A 14,091-nucleotide genomic window follows, 5' to 3' on the forward strand; every position below is an offset into this window, starting at 1 on the left:
ACCCGGGCATGTCTGATGACCAATGGATGTGAATGGATATACCTTTCCTCAAAAAAAGTCATGGAGATGTTACCATAAGGGGGCGCTACGCTGGATCTTTTCGCATTTTGCATTGATTTATTAACCATTGTCCGGGAACAGAATTCTATTCTTTTCCAGGATCAGTTCTACATCTAGCGGCGGGGGACCGCTATGGGATCCAACGTAGGAGTAGCACTGCATGGAGGTGACTTATATCGTTTTGTTCCCTCCCTCTCCTTTTTTTCTTCTCTTTTTCTTTTCTTCTTCCTTGCCTTTTTCCTTTGGTCTGTTTATGACCAGGCCATATATAACATTTTGGTTTTTTTCCCTTTCTTCTTGTCTTAGCTCCTACATGTCGGCTCTTTCAGGCTCTTGCACAATACATGTAGACGTTCTCACTCCTTATGTCTCCTCAGGTCTCACACTTCCGGTCTCTCCTCAGGTCTCACACTTCCGGTCTCTCCTCAGGTCTCACACTTCCGGTCTCCTCAGGTCTCACACTTCCGGTCTCTCCTCAGGTCTCACACTTCCGGTCTCTCCTCAGGTCTCACACTTCCGGTCTCTCCTCAGGTCACTCACTTCCGGTCTCCCCCCCAGGTCTCTCACACTTCCGGTCTCCCCCCCCCCTGGTCTCTCACACTTACTGTCCCCCCCCAGGTCTCTCACACTTCCGGTCCCCCCAAGGTCTCTCACACTTCCGGTCTCCCCCCTCCCCCCGGGTCTCTCACACTTCCGGTCTCTTTTCGGGTCTCACACTTCCGGTCTGTTATCCAGTTACTTCCGATCTCCGTCCCTCTCACTTCCGGTCCCGTCTCTCGTACTTCCCGTCGTGCTTTGCGGCTCTTGACAAGTCGGATCCAAGATGGCGTAGAAAGTAATGACAGGTAGGAGCCGACCCCCCGCCGTCCCTGGCCGTGCCCGGCCCCAGCACGTCCCGCCGCTCCGCCCGCACTCCCGGCGTCACCCGCAGCCCGTACACAGCCGCCAGCTCCGCGGGAGGCAGCGGGGAGGCCTTCAGTGCGCGGTCCGCCCGTCTGTTTACATTCTCGGCCTGCAGGACTAGGAGAGTACCCGGCGCCGGGGACAGAGCGGGCCCGGAGCACAGGACGAAAGCGGGCGGCCTGGGAGCTGCAGCGGCCGCCGGGGAGGAGGTGCGGGTGAGCGGGCCGGGCTCCGGGGGAGACGTTATATAACGGGGGCGGCGGAGCCGGGACGGAGTGGGAGAACCGGGTAGAGGACAGGGAGGAGAGAGGAGAGATGATAGAGAGATCCGGGGAGAGGAGAGAGGACGGAGAGAAGAGGGAGGAGAGAGGATAGAGAGATCCGGGGAGAGGAGAGAGGACGGGGAGAAGAGGGAGGAGAGAGGATAGAGAGATCCGGGGAGAGGCGAGAGGACGGAGAGATCCAGGGAGAGGAGAGAGGACGGAGAGATCCGGGGAGAGGAGAGAGGACGGAGAGATCCGGGGAGAGGAGAGAGGACGGAGAGATCCGGGGAGAGGAGAGAGGACGGAGAGATCCGGGGAGAGGAGAGAGGACGGAGAGATCCGGGGAGAGGAGAGAGGACGGAGAGATCCGGGGAGAGGAGAGAGGACGGAGAGATCCGGGGAGAGGAGAGAGGACGGAGAGATCCGGGGAGAGGAGAGAGGACGGAGAGATCCGGGGAGAAGAGGGAATACGGAGAGATCCGGGGAGAAGAGGGAATACGGAGAGATCCGGGGAGAAGAGGGAATACGGAGAGACCCGGGGAGAAGAGGGAATACGGAGAGACCCGGGGAGAAGAGGGAATACGGAGAGATCCGGGGAGAAGAGGGAATACGGAGAGATCCGGGGAGAAGAGGGAATACGGAGAGATCCGGGGAGAAGAGGGAATACGGAGAGATCCGGGGAGAAGAGGGAATACGGAGAGATCCGGGGAGAAGAGGGAATACGGAGAGATCCGGGGAGAAGAGGGAATACGGAGAGACCCGGGGAGAAGAGGGAATACGGAGAGACCCAGGGAGAGGAGAGAGGACGGAGAGATCCGGGGAGAGGAGAGAGGACGGAGAGATCCGGGGAGAAGAGGGAATACGGAGAGATCCGGGGAGAAGAGGGAATACGGAGAGATCCGGGGAGAAGAGGGAATACGGAGAGATCCGGGGAGAAGAGGGAATACGGAGAGACCCGGGGAGAAGAGGGAACACGGAGAGACCCGGGGAGAAGAGGGAATACGGAGAGACCCGGGGAGAAGAGGGAATACGGAGAGACCCGGGGAGAAGAGGGAATACGGAGAGACCCGGGGAGAAGAGGGAATACGGAGAGACCCGGGGAGAAGAGGGAATACGGAGAGACCCGGGGAGAAGAGGGAATACGGAGAGACCCGGGGAGAAGAGGGAACACGGAGAGACCCGGGGAGAAGAGGGAATACGGAGAGACCCGGGGAGAAGAGGGAATACGGAGAGACCCGGGGAGAAGAGGGAATACGGAGAGACCCGGGGAGAAGAGGGAATACGGAGAGACCCGGGGAGAAGAGGGAATACGGAGAGACCCGGGGAGAAGAGGGAATACGGAGAGACCCGGGGAGAAGAGGGAATACGGAGAGACCCGGGGAGAAGAGGGAATACGGAGAGACCCGGGGAGAAGAGGGAATACGGAGAGACCCGGGGAGAAGAGGGAATACGGAGAGATCCGGGGAGAAGAGGGAATACGGAGAGACCCGGGGAGAAGAGGGAGGACGGAGAGACCCGGGGAGAAGAGGGAACACGGAGAGACCCGGGGAGAAGAGGGAACACGGAGAGACCCGGGGAGAAGAGGGAACACGGAGAGACCCGGGGAGAAGAGGGAATACGGAGAGACCCGGGGAGAAGAGGGAATACGGAGAGACCCGGGGAGAAGAGGGAATACGGAGAGATCCGGGGAGAAGAGGGAATACGGAGAGACCCGGGGAGAAGAGGGAATACGGAGAGACCCGGGGAGAAGAGGGAATACGGAGAGATCCGGGGAGAAGAGGGAATACGGAGAGACCCGGGGAGAAGAGGGAATACGGAGAGACCCGGGGAGAAGAGGGAACACGGAGAGACCCGGGGAGAAGAGGGAATACGGAGAGACCCGGGGAGAAGAGGGAATACGGAGAGACCCGGGGAGAAGAGGGAATACGGAGAGACCCGGGGAGAAGAGGGAATACGGAGAGACCCGGGGAGAAGAGGGAATACGGAGAGACCCGGGGAGAAGAGGGAACACGGAGAGACCCGGGGAGAAGAGGGAATACGGAGAGACCCGGGGAGAAGAGGGAATACGGAGAGATCCGGGGAGAAGAGGGAATACGGAGAGACCCGGGGAGAAGAGGGAATACGGAGAGACCCGGGGAGAAGAGGGAATACGGAGAGATCCGGGGAGAAGAGGGAATACGGAGAGACCCGGGGAGAAGAGGGAATACGGAGAGACCCGGGGAGAAGAGGGAATACGGAGAGATCCGGGGAGAAGAGGGAATACGGAGAGACCCGGGGAGAAGAGGGAATACGGAGAGACCCGGGGAGAAGAGGGAATACGGAGAGACCCGGGGAGAAGAGGGAATACGGAGAGACCCGGGGAGAAGAGGGAACACGGAGAGACCCGGGGAGAAGAGGGAACACGGAGAGACCCGGGGAGAAGAGGGAAACACGGAGAGACCCGGGGAGAAGAGGGAACACGGAGAGACCCGGGGAGAAGAGGGAACACGGAGAGACCCGGGGAGAAGAGGGAACACGGAGAGACCCGGGGAGAAGAGGGAACACGGAGAGACCCGGGGAGAAGAGGGAACACGGAGAGACCCGGGGAGAAGAGGGAACACGGAGAGACCCGGGGAGAAGAGGGAACACGGAGAGACCCGGGGAGAAGAGGGAACACGGAGAGACCCGGGGAGAAGAGGGAACACGGAGAGACCCGGGGAGAAGAGGGAACACGGAGAGACCCGGGGAGAAGAGGGAATACGGAGAGACCCGGGGAGAAGAGGGAATACGGAGAGACCCGGGGAGAAGAGGGAATACGGAGAGACCCGGGGAGAAGAGGGAATACGGAGAGACCCGGGGAGAAGAGGGAATACGGAGAGACCCGGGGAGAAGAGGGAATACGGAGAGACCCGGGGAGAAGAGGGAATACGGAGAGACCCGGGGAGAAGAGGGAATACGGAGAGACCCGGGGAGAAGAGGGAATACGGAGAGACCCGGGGAGAAGAGGGAATACGGAGAGACCCGGGGAGAAGAGGGAATACGGAGAGACCCGGGGAGAAGAGGGAATACGGAGAGACCCGGGGAGAAGAGGGAATACGGAGAGACCCGGGGAGAAGAGGGAATACGGAGAGACCCGGGGAGAAGAGGGAATACGGAGAGACCCGGGGAGAAGAGGGAATACGGAGAGACCCGGGGAGAAGAGGGAATACGGAGAGACCCGGGGAGAAGAGGGAATACGGAGAGACCCGGGGAGAAGAGGGAATACGGAGAGACCCGGGGAGAAGAGGGAATACGGAGAGACCCGGGGAGAAGAGGGAATACGGAGAGACCCGGGGAGAAGAGGGAATACGGAGAGACCCGGGGAGAAGAGGGAATACGGAGAGACCCGGGGAGAAGAGGGAATACGGAGAGACCCGGGGAGAAGAGGGAATACGGAGAGACCCGGGGAGAAGAGGGAATACGGAGAGACCCGGGGAGAAGAGGGAATACGGAGAGACCCGGGGAGAAGAGGGAATACGGAGAGACCCGGGGAGAAGAGGGAATACGGAGAGACCCGGGGAGAAGAGGGAATACGGAGAGACCCGGGGAGAAGAGGGAATACGGAGAGACCCGGGGAGAAGAGGGAATACGGAGAGACCCGGGGAGAAGAGGGAATACGGAGAGACCCGGGGAGAAGAGGGAATACGGAGAGACCCGGGGAGAAGAGGGAATACGGAGAGACCCGGGGAGAAGAGGGAATACGGAGAGACCCGGGGAGAAGAGGGAATACGGAGAGACCCGGGGAGAAGAGGGAATACGGAGAGACCCGGGGAGAAGAGGGAATACGGAGAGACCCGGGGAGAAGAGGGAATACGGAGAGACCCGGGGAGAAGAGGGAATACGGAGAGACCCGGGGAGAAGAGGGAATACGGAGAGACCCGGGGAGAAGAGGGAATACGGAGAGACCCGGGGAGAAGAGGGAATACGGAGAGACCCGGGGAGAAGAGGGAATACGGAGAGACCCGGGGAGAAGAGGGAATACGGAGAGACCCGGGGAGAAGAGGGAATACGGAGAGACCCGGGGAGAAGAGGGAATACGGAGAGACCCGGGGAGAAGAGGGAATACGGAGAGACCCGGGGAGAAGAGGGAATACGGAGAGACCCGGGGAGAAGAGGGAATACGGAGAGACCCGGGGAGAAGAGGGAATACGGAGAGACCCGGGGAGAAGAGGGAATACGGAGAGACCCGGGGAGAAGAGGGAATACGGAGAGACCCGGGGAGAAGAGGGAATACGGAGAGACCCGGGGAGAAGAGGGAATACGGAGAGACCCGGGGAGAAGAGGGAATACGGAGAGACCCGGGGAGAAGAGGGAGGACGGAGAGACCCGGGGAGAAGAGGGAACACGGAGAGACCCGGGGAGAAGAGGGAGGACGGAGAGACCCGGGGAGAAGAGGGAGGACGGAGAGACCCGGGGAGAAGAGGGAGGACGGAGAGACCCGGGGAGAAGAGGGAACACGGAGAGACCCGGGGAGAAGAGGGAACACGGAGAGACCCGGGGAGAAGAGGGAACACGGAGAGACCCGGGGAGAAGAGGGAACACGGAGAGACCCGGGGAGAAGAGGGAACACGGAGAGACCCGGGGAGAAGAGGGAGGACGGAGAGACCCGGGGAGAAGAGGGAATACGGAGAGACCCGGGGAGAAGAGGGAATACGGAGAGACCCGGGGAGAAGAGGGAACACGGAGAGACCCGGGGAGAAGAGGGAACACGGAGAGACCCGGGGAGAAGAGGGAACACGGAGAGACCCGGGGAGAAGAGGGAACACGGAGAGACCCGGGGAGAAGAGGGAACACGGAGAGACCCGGGGAGAAGAGGGAACACGGAGAGACCCGGGGAGAAGAGGGAACACGGAGAGACCCGGGGAGAAGAGGGAACACGGAGAGACCCGGGGAGAAGAGGGAACACGGAGAGACCCGGGGAGAAGAGGGAACACGGAGAGACCCGGGGAGAAGAGGGAACACGGAGAGACCCGGGGAGAAGAGGGAACACGGAGAGACCCGGGGAGAAGAGGGAACACGGAGAGACCCGGGGAGAAGAGGGAACACGGAGAGACCCGGGGAGAAGAGGGAACACGGAGAGACCCGGGGAGAAGAGGGACAGGGGAGGGAGAACCGGGGAGAGGAAGAAGATTCAGGGAGATGAGCTGGGACACGGAGGGGGAGAACCATGGAGAGGAAGAGGCGCGAGGATGGAGAGAAGGGGAGAACCTGTGAGAGATGACGCTAACAGCAGAGAACCAGGGGGAGACGAGGCAGAACTGGGGAGAGGGGCCGGGACACAGTGGGAGTATGTATATTGGGGGGTAGAAGTGATGTGTGATTAGTGGGATATATTGGGGGTATTAGTGATGTGCGAGCACATCTGCCGTGGGAGGTTCATCCTCCGTGCGAGCGACCCTGCCCTGGGCTGTTGTCCCCGTGCGAGCGGTCCTGTTCTGCAGGGTTTGTCACCGTGCGAGCAATCCTGGCCTGCGGGATTTGTCCCTGTGGGAGCGCTCCTGTCCTTGGGGGGGTTTATCCCCGTGCGAGCGCTCCTGTCCTCGGTGGGGGGGGTTCGTCCCTGTGCGAGCGGTCCTGTCCTGCGGGGTCTGACCCCGTGCAAGCGGTCCTGTCCCGGGGGGGGGGGGGGGGTGTTGTCCCTGTGTGAGCGGTCCTGTCCTACGGGATTTGTCCCTGTGTGAGCGGTCTTGTCCTTGAAGGGGGGGGGGGGAGTTTGTCCCGGTGCGAGCGATCCTGCCCTGCGGGGGGTCGTCTCAGAGCCGGCGGCGCTGCCCTGCAGGGGGCGTCTCACAGCGGGCGGCCCTGCCCTGCGGGGGGCGTCTCAGAGCGGGCGGCCCTGCCTGCGGGGGGCATCTCAGAGCGGGCGGCCCTGCCCTGCGGGGGGCGTCTCAGAGCGGGGGGCGGCCCTGCCCTGCGGGGGGCGTCTCAGAGCGGGGGGCGGCCCTGCCCTGCGGGGGGCGTCTCAGAGCGGGGGGCGTCTCAGAGCGAGGGGCGTCTCAGAGCGGGCGGCCCTGCCCTGCGGGGTTTGTCCCCGTGCGAGCGCTCCTCCCCTGCGGGGTTTGTCCCCGTGCGAGCGCTCCTGCCCTGCGGGGTTTGTCCCCGTGCGAGCGGTCCTGTCCTCAGGGGGGGGGGTTTGTTCCCGTGCGAGCGGTCCTGTCCTCGGGGGTTTGTCCCCGTACGGGCGCTTCTGTCCGGGGGGTTTCGTCTTCGTGCGAGATGCTCTACCCTGCGGGGTTCGTCTCCGTGCGAGATGCTCTACCCTGCGGGGTTCGTCTCCGTGCGAGCGGTCCTGTCCTGCGGGGTTCGTCCTCGTGCGAGCGGTCCTACCCTGCAGGATTCGTCCTCGTGCGAGCGGTCCTACCCTGCAGGATTCGTCCTCGTGCGAGCGGTCCTGCCCTGCGGGGTTCGTCCTCGTGCGAGCGGTCCTGCCCTGCGGGATTCGTCCTCGTGTGAGCGGTCCTGTGCTGTGGGATTCGTCCTCGTGTGAGCGGTCCTGCGCTGTGGGATTCGTCCTCGTGTGAGCGGTCCTGCCCTGCGGGCTTTGTCCCTGTGTGAGCGATCCTGTCCTGCGGGGTCCGTTCCCGTGTGAGCGCTCCTGTCCTCGGGGAGGGGGGGGCGCGTCCCTGTGTGAGCGGTCCTGTCCGGGCTTTGTCCCTGTGTGAGCTATCCTGTCCTGCGGGGTTCGTCCTGATGCGATCGGTCCTGTCCTGCAAGCTCCGTCACCGTGCGAGCCCTCCTGTCCTCGAGGTGGGGGGGTTGTCTGCGCGTGAGCTTTCCTGTCCTGCAGGGTTCGTCTTCGTGCGAGCGGTCTTGCCCTTGGGGGGTCGTCCCAGTGAGTGGTCCTGTCCTATGGGATTTGTCCTCGTGTGAGCGGTCCTGTCCTGTGGGATTCTTCCCGGTGTGAGCGGTCCTGCCCGGGGTGGGGGGGTTCATCCCCATGTGGGCGCCTCTGCCCTGTGGGGGGTCGTCTCCGTGCGAGCGGTCCTGCCCTTCGGGGTTCGTCCTCGTGCGAGCGGTCCTGCCCTGCGGGGTTCGTCCTCGTGCGAGCGGTCCTGCCCTGCGGGGTTCGTCCTCGTGCGAGCGGTCCTGCCCTGCGGGGTTCGTCCTCGTGCGAGCGGTCCTGCCCTGCGGGGTTCGTCCTCGTGCGAGCGGTCCTGCCCTGCGGGGTTCGTCCTCGTGCGAGCGGTCCTGCCCTGCGGGGTTCGTCCTCGTGCGAGCGGTCCTGCCCTGCGGGGTTCGTCCTCGTGCGAGCGGTCCTGCCCTGCGGGGTTCGTCCTCGTGCGAGCGGTCCTGCCCTGCGGGGTTCGTCCTCGTGCGAGCTGTCCTGTCCTGCGGGATTCGTCCTCGTGCGAGCTGTCCTGTGCTGTGGGATTCGTCCTCGTGCGAGCTGTCCTGTCCTGCGGGATTCGTCCTCGTGCGAGCTGTCCTGTGCTGTGGGATTCGTCCTCGTGTGAGCGGTCCTGCGCTGTGGGATTCGTCCTCGTGTGAGCGGTCCTGCGCTGTGGGATTCGTCCTGGTGTGAGCGGTCCTGCGCTGTGGGATTCGTCCTGGTGTGAGCGGTCCTGCGCTGTGGGATTCGTCCTGGTGTGAGCGGTCCTGCGCTGTGGGATTCGTCCTCGTGTGAGCGGTCCTGCGCTGTGGGATTCGTCCTCGTGCAGGCGGTCCTGTCCTGCGGGGTCCGTTCCCGTGTGAGCGGTCCTGTCCTCGGGGAGGGGGGGGCGCGTCCCTGTGTGAGCGGTTCTGTTTTGCGGGCTTTATCCCTGTGTGAGCGATCCTGTCCTGCGGGGTTCGTCCTGATGCGATCGGTCCTGTCCTGCAAGCTCCGTCACCGTGCGAGCCCTCCTGTCCTCGGGGCGGGGGGTTGTCTGCGTGTGAGCTTTCCTGTCCTGCAGGGTTCGTCTTCGTGCGAGCGGTCTTGCCCTTGGGGGGTCGTCCCAGTGAGTGGTCCTGTCCTATGGGATTTGTCCCCGTGTGAGCGGTCCTGTCCTGTGGGATTCTTCCCGGTGTGAGCGGTCCTGCCCGGGGTGGGGGGGTCGTTCCCATGTGGGCGCCTCTGTTCTGCGGGGTTCGTCAACGTGCGAGCGGTCCTGTCCTGTGGGATTCGTCCTCGTGTGAGCGGTCCTGTCTTGCGGGGTTCATCCTCGTGTGAGCGCTCTTGTCATGCGGGGTTCGTCCCCGTGCGAGCGCTCTTCTCCTGCGGGTTTCGTCTCCGTGCGAGCAGCTTGGCCCTGCGGAATTCGTCCTCGTGTGAGCGGTCCTGCCCTGTGGGGTTCGTCCTCGTGTGAGCGGTCCTGCCCTGTTGGGTTCGTCCTCGTGTGAGCGGTCCTGCCCTGCGGGGTTCGTCCTCGTGTGAGCGGTCCTGCGCTGTGGGATTCGTCCTCGTGCAGGCGGTCCTGTCCTGCGGGGTCCGTTCCCGTGTGAGCGGTCCTGTCCTTGGGGAGGGGGGGGCGCGTCCCTGTGTGAGAGCGGTCCTGTCCTGCGGGGTCCGTTCCCGTGTGAGCGGTCCTGTCCTCGGGGAGGGGGGGGCGCGTCCCTGTGTGAGCGGTTCTGTTTTGCGGGCTTTATCCCTGTGTGAGCGATCCTGTCCTGCGGGGTTCGTCCTGGTGCGATCGGTCCTGTCCTGCAAGCTCCGTCACCGTGCGAGCCCTCCTGTCCTCGGGGCGGGGGGTTGTCTGCGTGTGAGCTTTCCTGTCCTGCAGGGTTCGTCTTCGTGCGAGCGGTCTTGCCCGTGGGGGGTCGTCCCAGTGAGTGGTCCTGTCCTATGGGATTTGTCCCCGTGTGAGCGGTCCTGTCCTGTGGGATTCTTCCCGGTGTGAGCGGTCCTGCCCGGGGTGGGGGGGTTCGTTCCCATGTGGGCGCCTCTGTTCTGCGGGGTTCGTCAACGTGCGAGCGGTCCTGTCCTGTGGGATTTGTCCTCGTGTGAGCGGTCCTGTCTTGCGGGGTTCATCCTCGTGTGAGCGCTCTTGTCCTGCGGGGTTCGTCCCCGTGCGAGCGCTCCTGCCCTGCGGGGTTCGTCCCCGTGCGAGCGCTCTTCTCCTGCGGGTTTTGTCTCCGTGCGAGCAGCTCGGCCCTGCGGAATTCGTCCTCGTGTGAGCGGTCCTGCCCTGTGGGGTTCGTCCTCGTGTGAGCGGTCCTGCCCTGCGGGGTTCGTCCTCGTGTGAGCGGTCCTGCTCTGCGGGGTTCGTCCTCGTGTGAGCGGTCCTGCCCTGCGGGGTTCGTCCTCGTGTGAGCGGTCCTGCCCTGCGCGGTCGTCCCTGTGCAGGCGGTCCTGTCCTGCGGGGTTCGTCCAGGTGCGATCGGTCCTGTCCTGCAAGCTCCGTCACCGTGCGAGCCCTCCTGTCCTCGGGGTGGGGGGGTTGTCTGCGTGTGAGCTTTCCTGTCCTGCAGGGTTCGTCTTCGTGCGAGCGGTCTTGCCCTTGGGGGGTCGTCCCAGTGAGCGGTCCTGCCCTGCAGGGTTTGTCCTCGTGTGAGCGGTCCTGTCCTGTGGGATTCTTCCCGGTGTGAGCGGTCCTGCCCGGGGTGGGGGGGTTCGTCCCCATGTGGGCGCCTCTGTTCTGCGGGGTTCGTCTCTGTGCGAGCGGTCTAGTCCTGCGGGGGTGCGTCCCCGTGCAAGCGCTCCTGCCCTGAGGGTGGCATCTCCGTTCGTGCGGCCCTGCCGGGTGCGTCTCCGTGTAAGCGGCTCTTCCCTGCGGGGGGCGTCTCTGTATGAGCGGCTCTGCCCTGCGCTGTGTGTCTCTGTGCGAGCGGTCCTGCCCTGCGGGGTGCGTCTCCGTGCGGGCGGTCCTGCCCTGCGGGGTGCGTCTCCGTGCGGGCGGTCCTGCCCTGCGGGGGTGCGTCTCCGTGCGGGCGGTCCTGCCCTGCGGGGTGCGTCTCCGTGCAAGCGGCTCTTCCCTGCGGGGGGCGTCTCTGTATGAGCGGCTCTGCCCTGCGCTGTGTGTCTCTGTGCGAGCGGCTCTGTCCTGCGGGGTGCGTCTCCGTGCGGGCGGTCCTGCCCTGCGGGGTGCCGTCTCCGTGCGGATGGTCCTGCCCTGCGGGATGCGTCTCCGTGCAGGCGGTCCTGCCCTGGGGGGGCGTCTGCGTGCGGGCGGTCCTACCCTGCGGGGGGCGTCTGCGTGCAAGCGGCTCGGCCCTGTGGGATTCGTCCTCGTGTGAGCGCTCCTGTCTTGCAGGGTTCATCCTCGTGTGGGCTTTCCTGTCCTGTGAGGTTTGTCCCCATGCGAGCGATTCTGCCCTGGGGGCTTCGTCCCTGTGTGAGCGGTCCTGTCCTGGGGGGTTCGTCCCAGTGCGAGCGCTCCTGTCCTGGGGGGGTTCGTCCCAGTGCGAGCGCTCCTGTCCTGTGAGGTTTGTCCCCATGCGAGCGATTCTGCCCTGGGGGCTTCGTCCCTGTGTGAGCGCTCCTGTCCTGGGGGGTTCGTCCAGTGCGAGCGCTCCTGTCCTGGGGGTTCGTCCCAGTGCGAGCGCTCCTGTCCTGTGAGGTTTGTCCCCATGCGAGCGATTCTGCCCTGGGGGCTTCGTCCCTGTGTGAGCGGTCCTGTCCTGGGGGGTTCGTCCCAGTGCGAGCGCTCCTGTCCTGGGGGGTTCGTCCCAGTGCGAGCGCTCCTGTCCTGGGGGGTTCGTCCCAGTGCGAGCGCTCCTGTCCTGGGGGGTTCGTCCCAGTGCGAGCGCTCCTGTCCTGGGGGGTTCGTCCCAGTGCGAGCGCTCCTGTCCTGGGGGGTTCGTCCCAGTGCGAGCGCTCCTGTCCTGGGGGGTTCGTCCCAGTGCGAGCGCTCCTGTCCTGGGGGGTTCGTCCCAGTGCGAGCGCTCCTGTCCTGGGGGTTCGTCCCAGTGCGAGCGCTCCTGTCCTGGGGGGTTCGTCCCAGTGCGAGCGCTCCTGTCCTGGGGGTTCGTCCCAGTGCGAGCGCTCCTGTCCTGGGGGTTCGTCCCAGTGCGAGCGATTCTGCCCTGGGGGCTTCGTCCCTGTGTGAGCGGTCCTGTCCTGGGGGTTCGTCCCAGTGCGAGCGCTCCTGTCCTGGGGGGTTCGTCCCAGTGCGAGCGCTCCTGTCCTGTGAGGTTTGTCCCCATGCGAGCGATTCTGCCCTGGGGGCTTCGTCCCTGTGTGAGCGCTCCTGTCCTGGGGGGTTCGTCCCAGTGCGAGCGCTCCTGTCCTGGGGGGTTCGTCCCAGTGCGAGCGCTCCTGTCCTGTGAGGTTTGTCCCCATGCGAGCGATTCTGCCCTGGGGGCTTCGTCCCTGTGTGAGCGGTCCTGTCCTGGGGGGTTCGTCCCAGTGCGAGCGCTCCTGTCCTGGGGGGTTCGTCCCAGTGCGAGCGCTCCTGTCCTGGGGGGTTCGTCCCAGTGCGAGCGCTCCTGTCCTGGGGGTTCGTCCAGTGCGAGCGCTCCTGTCCTGGGGGGTTCGTCCCAGTGCGAGCGCTCCTGTCCTGGGGGGTTCGTCCCAGTGCGAGCGCTCCTGTCCTGGGGGGTTTCGTCCCAGTGCGAGCGCTCCTGTCCTGGGGGGTTCGTCCCAGTGCGAGCGCTCCTGTCCTGGGGGGTTCGTCCCAGTGCGAGCGCTCCTGTCCTGGGGGGTTCGTCCCAGTGCGAGCGCTCCTGTCCTGGGGGGTTCGTCCCAGTGCGAGCGCTCCTGTCCTGGGGGGTTCGTCCCAGTGCGAGCGCTCCTGTCCTGGGGGGTTCGTCCCAGTGCGAGCGCTCCTGTCCTGGGGGTTCGTCCCAGTGCGAGCGCTCCTGTCCTGGGGGGTTCGTCCCAGTGCGAGCGCTCCTGTCCTGGGGGGTTCGTCCCAGTGCGAGCGCTCCTGTCCTGGGGGGTTCGTCCCAGTGCGAGCGCTCCTGTCCTGGGGGGTTCGTCCCAGTGCGAGCGCTCCTGTCCTGGGGGGTTCGTCCCAGTGCGAGCGCTCCTGTCCTGGGGGGTTCGTCCCAGTGCGAGCGCTCCTGTCCTGGGGGGTTCGTCCCAGTGCGAGCGCTCCTGTCCTGGGGGGTTCGTCCCAGTGCGAGCGCTCCTGTCCTGGGGGGTTCGTCCCAGTGCGAGGCGCTCCTGTCCTGGGGGGTTCGTCCCAGTGCGAGCGCTCCTGTCCTGGGGGGTTCGTCCCAGTGCGAGCGCTCCTGTCCTGGGGGGTTCGTCCCAGTGCGAGCGCTCCTGTCCTGGGGGGTTCGTCCCAGTGCGAGCGCTCCTGTCCTGGGGGGTTCGTCCCAGTGCGAGCGCTCCTGTCCTGGGGGGTTCGTCCAGTCGAGCGCTCCTGTCCTGTGGGGGTTCGTCCAGTGCGAGCGCTCCTGTCCTGGGGGGTTCGTCCCAGTGCGAGCGCTCCTGTCCTGGGGGGTTCGTCCCAGTGCGAGCGCTCCTGTCCTGGGGGGTTCGTCCCAGTGCGAGCGCTCCTGTCCTGGGGGGTTCGTCCCAGTGCGAGCGCTCCTGTCCTGGGGGGTTCGTCCCAGTGCGAGCGCTCCTGTCCTGGGGGGTTCGTCCCAGTGCGAGCGCTCCTGTCCTGGGGGGTTCGTCCCAGTGCGAGCGCTCCTGTCCTGGGGGGTTCGTCCCAGTGCGAGCGCTCCTGTCCTGGGGGGTTCGTCCCAGTGCGAGCGCTCCTGTCCTGGGGTTCGTCCAGTGCGAGCGCCCCTGTCCTGCGGGCTTCGTCCCAGTGCGAGCGCCCCTGTCCTGCGGGCTTCGTCCCAGTGCGAGCGCCCCTGTCCTGCGGGCTTCGTCCCAGTGCGAGCGCCCCTGTCCTGCGGGCTTCGTCCCAGTGCGAGCGCCCCTGTCCTGCGGGCTTCGTCCCAGTGCGAGCGCCCCTGTCCTGCGGGCTTCGTCCCAGTGCGAGCGCCCTGTCCTGCGGGCTTCGTCCCAGTGCGAGCGCCCCTGTCCTGCGGGCTT

General features: G+C 65.1%; 1 protein-coding gene across 1 annotated transcript in view; it reads left to right on the forward strand.

Moving 5' to 3' along the window:
- Positions 1–871: 871 nt before the first annotated feature.
- Positions 872–14,091, forward strand: part of HELZ (helicase with zinc finger) — a 172,259-nt gene continuing 159,039 nt past the window's right edge. Inside the window, exon 1 of the mRNA XM_075351503.1 lies at positions 872–905. The gene's annotated coding sequence lies outside the window, so the exon portion shown is untranslated. The remainder of the gene's footprint in view (positions 906–14,091) is intronic.

This window comes from Anomaloglossus baeobatrachus, chromosome 5 (genome assembly GCF_048569485.1).
Source record: "Anomaloglossus baeobatrachus isolate aAnoBae1 chromosome 5, aAnoBae1.hap1, whole genome shotgun sequence".
Lineage (NCBI taxonomy): Eukaryota > Metazoa > Chordata > Amphibia > Anura > Aromobatidae > Anomaloglossus > Anomaloglossus baeobatrachus.